Source organism: Eublepharis macularius, chromosome 11 (genome assembly GCF_028583425.1).
Source record: "Eublepharis macularius isolate TG4126 chromosome 11, MPM_Emac_v1.0, whole genome shotgun sequence".
Classification (NCBI taxonomy): domain Eukaryota; kingdom Metazoa; phylum Chordata; class Lepidosauria; order Squamata; family Eublepharidae; genus Eublepharis; species Eublepharis macularius.
The window spans coordinates 45,345,020-45,355,000 of NC_072800.1; the positions used below are offsets into that span (position 1 = coordinate 45,345,020).

The 9,981-nt window shown below is 39.4% G+C and overlaps 1 protein-coding gene across 7 annotated transcripts in view; it reads left to right on the top strand.

Moving 5' to 3' along the window:
* The window catches only part of TBC1D5 (TBC1 domain family member 5), a 452,638-nt gene that overhangs the window by 123,898 nt on the left and 318,759 nt on the right, over nt 1-9,981 (top strand). The window contains exon 1 of one of the 7 annotated variants that reach the window (XM_054991063.1): nt 8,602-8,677. The exons of the other annotated variants lie outside the window; for them this stretch is intronic. The gene's annotated coding sequence lies outside the window, so the exon portion shown is untranslated. Of the gene's footprint in view, nt 1-8,601; nt 8,678-9,981 lie in introns of those variants that run through there. 7 annotated transcript variants of the gene reach the window in all.

Consider the following 9,981-nt stretch of genomic DNA (forward strand, 5'->3'; position numbering starts at 1 on the left):
AATATTATCAAGCTCTTCAGCAGCCAGCCTCTTCCTCAGCTGCTCAGGCCCAGGTACTAACTCTGCCCTACTGGGCTAAACCAATTAGCTCATAGGGGTTACACAGGCACCCCTGAAACTCTGACATGGTGAGTGCAGCCACAAAATGGCTGCGACACAACAGCTGCTGCAGGTGGCTGAGCCAGCCAGCCACACAGTGGCTGCCTCAGCTTACCTTCATTCTCACTGTGAAGATCATTGATCTGTGATAGCAGCTGCTACTAAACCAACATTTTTTTTAAAAATCTGCACAGTCAAATGCCCATTGGCCAGTCCGAAGCCTTAGTGGACAAAAGCCCTACCCACTTTCTGAAAACACTTGGTAGGCTCCAGGAAAGGTGTCAGGAGGCACCATGCTAACCGTGGGCACCACACTGAGGACCTCTAATCTACACCATGGCATCCTTAGTCCATGTAGATCCAGTTAAACAATTTTTCACTGAGCTGGTTGTTACTGCCATAGCGTTCTTAAGGTTCGTTGCAGTAGCAACTCCCCAATTGGCTTCATACTAAGATGGTAGTTCTGACCTTTACTGTCTTTTTGCTATGTGGGGATCATGAGCTGTAAAGGAAGGATAGTGGCTGTGAATATTAAGATGATAGATGGGCATCTCTAGTGGTACAGGGTATGGACTTAAAATATTTGGATTTCATCTTAATGTTGTAAAGTATGTCTTACATTTCTTTACACACACACACACACACACACACAGAAGGCAGAAAGGAGGTACTTTTAGTGCTAATATTTGTTGAGTTTTTTCAGAGATGTTGCTACATATATCTGTTCACTCATAGTGTTATATAAAGAAGTGTTCTTCTACATGTCCTATTCGTTTTTGTGCGGTTTACTTGCAAGAACTTTCCCATATACAGTGTCCTTGGTGTATAATGTAACAAGAGTTACTCGTTTTATCAGAGCTCTACGTCATTGTTTATAATGTATGGGAAATGTGCTTCATGTATGTGAACCTCTGCTAGTATGGATTAATTCGCACAGACACTGCCATTTTGAAAAGTGATAGAAAAACTCAAATGTCTATATTTAAATATAGACTCACTTTTTTCCTACTTTGTGCACTTCATTATTCATTTCTAGTTGTTGATATCTTTCTTCCACTAATTTAAAGTTGCCGTATCAATATGAAAAGTAGCTCATTGCCAATAATGTTTAATAAAGATGAGTTTTGAGCAATTTGCTTGAAAACCTACCTTATGCACTTGTTTTTAAAATGGATGGTTGTTTCAGAGTAAAGCTATATTATAATTGGCCTTCTAACATTGTTCATTCTTGTTCTCTCTCTCTCTCTCTCTCTCACACACACACACACACACACAGAGAGAGAGAGAGAGAGAGAGAGAGAGAGAGAGTCTCTTTCTGCATGTTGCCTGACCACTGCTGGCTTAATTGAAAAAGGAATGCTGGTTTCTCTGGATCCATTTGCACATATGAATACCAAGGAGTATAGAACTCTGGTTTTCATGTAATTTATTTTCACTGTGTAATGTAAACTGCTGTGTTGTATATACATTTTGTATTTATGTCAGAAAAGGGTTGCAGAGGGGTGCTTTAAAACCACCTTTCCAGCTCTAAATAGCTATTGTGTACATATGGTAAGGTACTGCTGCTTAACAATTAGTAACTGCTTTGATGAAACTAAATTACATGTTTAAGTTCCCATCAGGAAGTCGCTTCACATATCTGTATTAATGTATTCAAGGCTCGAGAAGGAAAGTTAATTTTCCAGCTTAAATATTTAATTCAAGCTTAAAATTTAGTCTGTAATTAGAGTTCCCAAATGGCAGGAACATGGAGTATTTGTCCATTTTAATTAGATTGTTGTTTACCTATTAATTATATATCATATCTTGTCATATAGTTTTGATGGTAACAGATGGTGCTAGGAGTTAGTAAGGGTTTGAACAAAATAAGATTTCACATGATTTATTAAGTTGCACTTTATTAGTGTGTGGTCTGCTTTAGTCAGGTTATTCTCCTGAATAAGAACTTTAAAATGTTGCATATATGTTGATAATTCTTTTATGGGGTCCAGGGAAAACTGCCACTTAGGCGCTGATCCTCCTGACATATGTGCTTCAAAATAGGTTTTCACTAAAACTGATGGAACTTGGATCCACGTGAATGTGTTCCTAACGGAGATCAAAGCTGGGGAATTATTTCTTTCTTTACCTGTGCCTTTTTCATATAACGGTAAATAATCCCTATTATTGTGCACATACTACTAAGATGATTTCGTTCCCATGATTTTTGAACTAGAGTGGTACAAAATATAGGTTATTGGAGTTGCATGTGGGAGACCAGGTTCAGTTTGAAATCTTAAAACATGCTCAGATAAGTATTTACTTTCAAACTTCAGGTTTGGGTGTTTTCTTCAGTCTTGGCTGTGTTTTGGCCCCTTTCTTCAGTAGATTGTTCATTTCCTGTGGACAATGTTGCATACAAAGCTTGTAGGCCTTTTTGTAGCAATAGTGATTTGTATGAGGCATCTTACATCTTCAGAGTTGGCTTTGGTTTGCAAGTGGCCTACATGCTGGTAATCAGTTCTGGTGAATGATGAGAGTGGCAGAATGCAAGATACGATATTCTCTCTCTCTCTCTCTCTCTCTCTCTCTCTCTCTCTCTCTCTCTCTCTCTCTCTCTCTCTTGTGTGTGTGTGTGAGAGAGATGATAAATCTTGAGAGATCTTCCTTATATAAGTTGTCTATCACTATGTCAGAGAAGAATGTTTACACCACTAAGCAACTATGTGTCTCTAGCCAATTTATTCTCCTGCTTTTCTCATATTTACTTCTGAGGTTGTTTAGGTTCAAGCCATGTAGATCTTTTCCCTAAATTAGGAAAGCAGCATGCAGGAGGGATCAGTACCAATACTGGTGTTTAAAAATATTGACTCAGTATTTCTCTTGAAGATATGGTCAGAGTTTTGCTAGTGAAAATAAACAGATGGCCGCACTGAATGCTGTAATTTCAAGACTTTCTTTAGTGGGCGACTCGACAAACAGTTGATCTATGAAATTCCTCCTTATTCTGGCACTTGTTTTATATATTTTATATACTAACAGTAACAGATGTTCTAGTTAAATTCTCCCCCTTCCCTTCCTAAAACTTGTATTTTTTTCCCGTTCCCCTATTGCTGCTTTAATCTGTATTGTTGATGATGCCTGTTCAAGGAAAGGGAAATGATGTGTGTATTGGATAGGTTTACAAGTGAAAGATCATTTTGTTACCCACAGGGTCTTTTGGGACATCTTTGGGACAATGGGACATCTTCAGTCCTATGGGCTGCTGAAACACAAAATATCCCCAGATGAAACAACACAGGCAGAGAGGGGTGTATGAACTATCTGCAGAATAGGACTGGGGTTAGCCATGTGCACATACATAGCTGGCATGAGCACTCCCAGGGCAGACAACAACATCACTCCTGGGAAGTGACCTTATTGTGCAGGGGTTGGGAGCACTCCCACAATTCTCAGCGGACTGATTTGGGGCCCAAATCAGCCCACTACAAAGTATGGGAGCACTGCTGGGGGGTGAGATGACACCACTCCCGGAATTTTCCCTCTGCTGTCCAGGTGGGTGGTGGCGAGGGGCAGTGGGAGGGAGCAGGGGGGTGGGAGCTGCTCCTACTGGGGGACCTGGGATCCCTAATTACCAGTGATGGGGGGGGGAATTGGCAGCACTCAAATCATGTTGTTAGACCAGCTCTAAAACATTACATGACTTGGTTTTGCTTCTCATATAGATGAAAAATTATATTGCTGTTTTTAACTTCCTTTCTTTTTGCATTATTCCTCTAAGTAATCCTTACAGTTGTTTTAATAAAATCAGAAACTGTCCTTTATGATAATCTAATTGTACTGATGGTAGAAATAAAAATCATGAAGATACTGACTAAATTTCTGCTTAAGGCATAAATACGTTTTTCTTTAGAATTACCTTACATCTCTTAATTTTATTGAACATTTAAAATAAAGTACAAAAATTAATTTAGCAGTTTTGGCACCTATAACTTTATGTAAAATGTTACAAAAAATAAAAGTATTGGAACTAGATTGCTGGTATGGTCACTTTAAATAACATATATTGAAGGAAGAGAGATGGAATATTTAACATTTTTGGTTTGTGATTGCCTAGTGTTTTGCTTACATATGTAATCAACAGGCAGGTAGAAAATGTATTTAGATGCATGCGTGAGCTTTTAAAGTTTATGTGTGAATTAGGTGTGACAAGTCCCACAAACACTACCCAGAACATCCATTCTTCAAACCTTATCCAACGCTTCTCTAACTTTTTCCAGTGAACCCAATAGTGTGTTTATTTAGTAGTAGAATCTCTTTCATTTTTCAAAAGAATTAACTGTGCGCATTTTGTTTGGCTTCATTTGTCAATAAGTGGAAAATTCCCATAAATTGTTTGCCATCATTTTTTGCTGAGTAAGGCAACAGAAGAACATGTTTCACATTGCAGTTAGGAACATGAGCATTGGTGGCAACACTCTAGTATTTGGCACCCATTTGTTTATGTACAAGTGGAGAATTGAGCTATCTTATTAAATTATTTCCTCTCATGCACACCAACAACCCACACCAGTTGTGTACAACTGTCTCACAAACTGCTCCCACATGCATGCACAATTCACACACTCAGCCGAACAGCTGATCACACCTGTGCTTTTGTACTGTTTCTTCACTTCTCTGTATCATCCCATGCTCCTGGACATGAGTACGTGGGTGAGGTTTGGAAGACAATGGTGAATCAGTCACTGGGCACAACACAGTTCAGACTACAAAATAAAGAACATGCAGAGCACCAACTCCAGATGGCTAAAGTAGACAAGCTTGGTTATACACTACAAAGCTATGCAAACATTTAGAAATTAAGCATTTACAAGAGAAGACCCGCAAGGACTTTCCATTCCCTGGCCCTCAATAGCCGTTCCCCCTTTTCCTGCTTCCTCCTCTCCTTCCTATCTACCATTGTCTTCCCCCTTCCTTCATGGCAGTCTCTCCCCTGTGGCCCAGTTGCATGGTGCTGGCCGAGCCCGGCTCAGTAGCATGGTGAGGAACCTTAAGGACTTCATTTTTCCTGTATCCCCTTGCCCACACTATTTCCTCTTTCCCTCCTCCTGGCAGCCCCCATATTCTCACATTTCCCAAAGTCCTTCTCTCCTTCAAACTCACTAAGCAGCTTAACTTTCATCTGCTCCTTATCTTCATCTATATTTATTGATTTACTTCATTTATATATTGCCTTTTTTACGATGGGGACCCAAAGCATCTAACTTCATTCTCCTTGCCTCCTTATTATCCTCACAACAACCCTGAGAGGTAGGTTAGGCTGAGAAGGTAAGACTGGTTCAAAGTAACCCAGTGAGCTTCCACAGAAGAGTGGTGATTTGAACCTGGGTCTCCTAGATCCTACTCTGGAACTCTAACCACAACACTACACTGGTTTGTTGCGAGGAGTGCTGCTGCTGTTGAATAATTGCAGAAGAGGCAACCTTGGTCCAAGGACAAACAAGAAAAACCAGAGAGGAACCCCTCACCAAAGAATACTTTAGCTCTTTAAATATACAGTGAGTATTGGTTGATTGTATTCCTCAGTGATGGGTTCCCCTCTGGTTTTTCAGTTGAATTATGGCAAGCAGCCATGCCTGGGTGAGTCAGGTAAGTCAAGTAGTATCAACTGGCCTGGTGGTTGCTTCTGGCCTGGTCTCAATGAGTCCTCCCTCAAAGGACAAAACAGCCCTGGAAAGGGCCCTGCCCCCTCTCCCTGACTCTTAATGATAGAAACCAAGCCTGGAATACTGGCTAAACTTACAGTTGCCTAGCAAGAGCCTCTGAGGGCAACTGGTTAAACCTACATGTGTTCCTTTTACCACTGTGTGTGTTTTTTTTAAAAAAAAACCCAAGGTATTTTATTTAAAGATGTCAGACTTTTCTGCAAACTGGTGAAATTTTTCAGGTGAGTAAGAAGATCTGGCTTATCTGTTTATGGCTTCAGTCTCTGTAAGTTCCACAGATCAGGGCAACTTGGCTATTAGTATATAAGATGATGTATATGTTATACACTGCAATACTTTAATATTTTGTAAGCCACCTTAGATATTCATTGAGACAGGAAGGCAGGCAGCACACTTTTAAAACAAATGAATAAGCAAACGTGAATAATGGGGGACAGCAATAGACTGCTACCCCAGGCTACTCAGTTATAATAATAATAATAATAACAACATTTGATTTATATACCGCCCTTCAGGATGACTTAACACCCACTCAGAGCAGTTTACAAAGTATGTCATTATTATCCCCACAACAAAACATCCTGTGAGGTGGGTGGGGCTGAGAGAGCTAGAAGCTGTGACTGACCCAAGGTCACCCAGCTGGCTTCAAGTGGAGGAATGGGGAATCAAACCTGGTTCTCCAGATTAGAGTCCCGCGCTCTTAACCAATACACCAAAATGGCTCTCTTAAGTTAATTCTTAAGTACTATGGACCAACTTCTTATTCATTGTTATCAGTTCCCTGCAGCTCAGAATGACTTGGCCAGGTCTGTTTAGTCACCTGTCACAGAGAATTTGTAGACTTCCCTTCATATACACCTCACCCCTCCTTCCTTTCTCAGACAAACAGCATATATGTTCATAATTTTTGTCCCAGTTTACAGATGAGGAACATTGAGGCTCAGAAGTAAGTGATTGTCCTAAGGCTAGCTGGAATTTTTTAAGCACAACTTGCTTCTCTGTCACAGTTAGTTCCATTTTACTGCTGCAGAATACAGTGGTCAGGACATTCACTACATTAATTTTGGCTTAGATCCAGAAAGCACTGATACCACATATTTTGGTTTTACTGGTGAGAAATTTTGCCCAGTGTGTGTTATACATAATTGCATATGAAAGCTTTTATGACAGAGGGATTGAGGCATAGTTTAATTTGTGCTAAGAGTTGCCAGGCTTAGATCTTGAACTGGAACTCCCCTGACAGACATGCAGTAATAAAGAAGAGGCTGGATTCCTATCCCAGGGCCAGTGTATGAAAAAACCCTTTCAAGGATTGAGAAGCAGACAGATTTCCTACATGCTCTAAGGTTGTAAAAATCAAACACAAAGAATCATAGTATCACTTTCCTCCTCCCGTCCCAACCCTACCAGCTATGTAAGCACACACAGCAAACCCCCAGTATTATTCAGCAGCTAGCTCATACACTCCTCCCTGCCTATGTTGTTTCATCTGGGGATATTCTTTCTATATTTCCCTGGCCCATAGGGTCAAACACTTCAGCAACAATCACAGCAGCCATTTTTAAGCAAGCGCTGAGTTGCCCATGCAAACTGAGCAAACCCAGGAATCTAACCATTCTGTCATACCGGCAGCAGATTCATGCCATTGCTTGGACCCACCTTCTTCTGCAACACCTAGGATGGTCTGGGAAGAAGAAGGGAGCAAGTAACCGAGCTTACTAATAAGCAAACTCTAGTCTTCTAGCTAACAGCTGATGCTATGTAATTTTTTTAAAATCCTGGATTTGCCCCCTTCTTCTCAGTTTGGCACCTTTATCTTAGTATTGTTCATTTAATACTGAGAATTTTTTTAAAAAATGAAAAGAATCTAGGACTTTGTCCCTATAGTGATATTCCAGTAGAGGAACTAAGAAAATTGGGACTGTGCTGGGAAAGTTGGCACATATGCTATCCTATCATCTGACCCACTTCGTCTGTCACTGGGTTGTTTGTCTTGGAGTGTAGTAATTGTTAGGCTATATGAATATATTGTGACATCGCAACACCTGGGCCAATGGGTGTGCGTGCGTGCTGCATTTTATGAAGTGAATCCAGAAATTTGCAATCAAAAACTAGTGAGAAGTAGAACTCAGAGATTGGTGCCTTCATTTATGTTGAATTTTTCAGTTTGTCTGACATTTTCTTTCAGACTGTGTTCTCTGGAAACAGACGAGTTAGTTGAACAGCTATAAATATGTAAATTTATTTTGATTTAATTTGACTCCATATTTAATTTGACTCCATCTCTTTAACAACAGCAAGAACCCTATCAGCTTGGACAAACACTAGATTTTTTTCACTATTCGTATATAGTACATAGATTTCAAATATATGTTCAGAGAGAAGTTCAAAAATAGCAGCTGCTATAAGACAAATGTTTACATGATGTACTATTTGTGATGTATATAAAATGATGACTATCAAAACAGCTACTATTAATTCATGTAGTGAAAGAAATTCAGCTGGCTTTTAAGATCACAAGTGTAAATGGCGCTTTTGCTACCCCTGCCAGTAATGCTAATGCTGCAGATTCTAAGCTCATAAAAAGTTATTCCTCTTTCTTGAAATGCAGGGAATTCTTTCTCAGAATTCTTCTTTCTTTCTAGGAAAGAAGAGAACTTTGGGATCTTCAGCGCAACCTTATGGGAATATACTCCTGTTCAGAAGAGCATTGAAAACACTTGCTCTTGAAAAACATGTATAGACGTACATAATGACCTTTGTTTTTGCAGCTCACAGTCATCCATCATCAAAATTCGTTATTGAGATTTCCCTCTGTTAGAAAAGGGGAAGCACTGGAAAGTGATTGCAGTTAAAACTCTAGCCTCTCAGTGGTGGGTCAAAAGGAATGATGAGGTTCATTTTTTTTATATTGTCGAAGGCTTTCACGGCCGGAGAACGATGGTTGTTGTGGATTTTCCGGGCTGTATTTCTGGTCAGATAATCCAAGACCATGGCAATACAGCCTGGAAAATCCACAACAACCTTCATTTTTTTTTAATACAAATACCAGAGGCAAAGTTTCAGTACTGTATTAAGGTTAGAGAATGTACTGGCTTGTATCAGTGCTCTGTAATCTCTGCATCTAAAACAACAATATAATTGGCATGCCATTTTATTGACCATCCATCTTTCTTATGAGTCAATCTTACATAATTGTGTCTGTTTAAAATGTAAGTCCCACCTGTTGAAGGGTCAGATGGAAAACATTAGTTTCTTCGTTGTGTTCCTAGGGACAGTAGAGGTCAAAGATCATTTTTTAATCTTGGCTCATAACAAATATTTGCATTAATCTCGTACACCCATGATCACTTTTTGAACTTTCACAAGGATTCAAGTTGGACACATGCTGATATATAGTCAATAGGAATCAATGACTTCTTTGTGCAAAGGGATGAGTCTTGCTTTGGAGGCAGAACTCTTACTGAAACTTACTCCATAGAGCAAGACTTGCTTCTGCAAAGGAGGACACTGTCCAGATCTTCTCAAAGCACTTGCTATTGCATAATTTTCCTCTTGCTAAAAACAAAAACAAAACATAAACCCACATTTTTTTCTCGTAAGTCTATGCAATTATTGGGAGACAACTTTCTATTACTCCATATTACACAATCAATTCCTTCTATCTCTTACATTTTCTGGTCAGATGATCATTACACCAAATTCAGCACAAAAAGAATTAATCATTTGTAGAATTGTCTTTTGTTTAAAAACAATTTCTACTTCCATAAATGTTTTAGTCAGTTGCAATGGATAGAATAATTGGTTAAGATCATGAGCCTTATATTCATATCACAGGTAAGATATTCTCAGCATGACTTGATGTCTACCAGTAGTGAGAACAATAATTCTTATACTGGAAGTGGCCACAGTTTCCCAAGCCAGCATCCTACAGTGAGTGTAATTCACCTATCCTTAGAAAAATAACTCCACATATCACCATAGTAGAGATAAATAGTACAGCAGATAAGGTAGAAGACATTCATCAACATCTCAAGTGTTATGCATTAGAAAGGGTTCTTTTAGGACTTCAGAAGGCATTCTGCTCAGTTGCTTATCTACTTATTTAGCTGAGTTCTTCCTGGTCACACCAGTGCCTCCAGCTGAATACTGTCTTTAGCAACCTTGCTACTTGAGA